This window comes from Propithecus coquereli, unplaced genomic scaffold (genome assembly GCF_000956105.1).
Source record: "Propithecus coquereli isolate 6110/MARCELLA unplaced genomic scaffold, Pcoq_1.0 Scaffold75, whole genome shotgun sequence".
Classification (NCBI taxonomy): domain Eukaryota; kingdom Metazoa; phylum Chordata; class Mammalia; order Primates; family Indriidae; genus Propithecus; species Propithecus coquereli.
In genome coordinates, this window is record NW_012153618.1 from 6,137,399 (window position 1) to 6,138,609 (window position 1,211).

Sequence of the window (1,211 nt, forward strand, 5' to 3'; positions counted from 1 at the left end):
CCATACATCTGATAAGCGGTGAGTATCCAAAATATGTTAAAGAACTCAACCTGATAGAAAGAAAACAAATAATTAAAAAACGGGCAAAAGAACTGAATAGACACCTTTCAAAAGAAGACACAAATGGCCAACAGGTATAGGAGAAGTTGTTCAAGTTGATCACTAATCATTAGGGAAATGCAAATCAAAACCATAATGAAATACCACTCACACTTTTAGATGTGTGGAAAACATCTATGAAAAACAGTATGGAGGTACCTCAATTAAAAATGGAACTACCATTTTATCCAACAACACAACTTCTGGACACATATTCAAAGAAAATTAAATCAATATGCTGAAGAGCTGCCTGCACTCCCATGTTTATAGCAGCATTATTCACAATAGCCAAGATATGGAATCAACCTATGTTTGCATCAAGAGACGAATGAATAAAGAAAAGGTGATCTATATATCACCAAAACTGGAATACTGTTCAGTCTTAAAGAGAAGGAAATTATGTCATTTACAATAAAATGGATGAATCTGGAGGACATTATACTAAGTTAAATAAGCTAGACACAGAAGGAAAATTTCTGCATGATTTTACTTATATGTAGAATCTAAAAAAGTTGAACTCAGAGAAGTAGAGAGCAGAATGGCGGTTACCAGGTTCTAGCAGGAGGTGGGTATGGAGAATGGGGAAATGTTGGTCAAAGGACACATAATTACAGGTAAGCTTAGGCTTAAGATCTGGAGAACTATTGTAGAGCACTGTGACTATAGTTAATAATAATGTACTGTATACAGTACTTTAAATTGTGAAGACAGTAGACTTTAAGTGTTCCCATCACACACAAAAGAAGATAAGTATGTGAGGTGACTAATATGTTAATTATCTTGATTTAATAATTCTACAACGTATACATATGTCAAAACATCACATATCCCCTACAAATATATACAATAATAGTAATAATCACTTCATTCATTACAGTGTGGAAAGTACATCCATTCACTGGAAAAAAATATGTCTCCAAGTTATGTTTTATGAGCCATCCTGATTTTACAACGTATACATATGTCAAAACATCACATATCCCCTACAAATATATACAATAATAGTAATAATCACTGCATTGATTACAGTGTGGAAAGTACATCCATTCACTGGAAAAAAATATGTCTCCAAGTTATGTTTTATGAGCCATCCTAATTTTACAATCACCTTT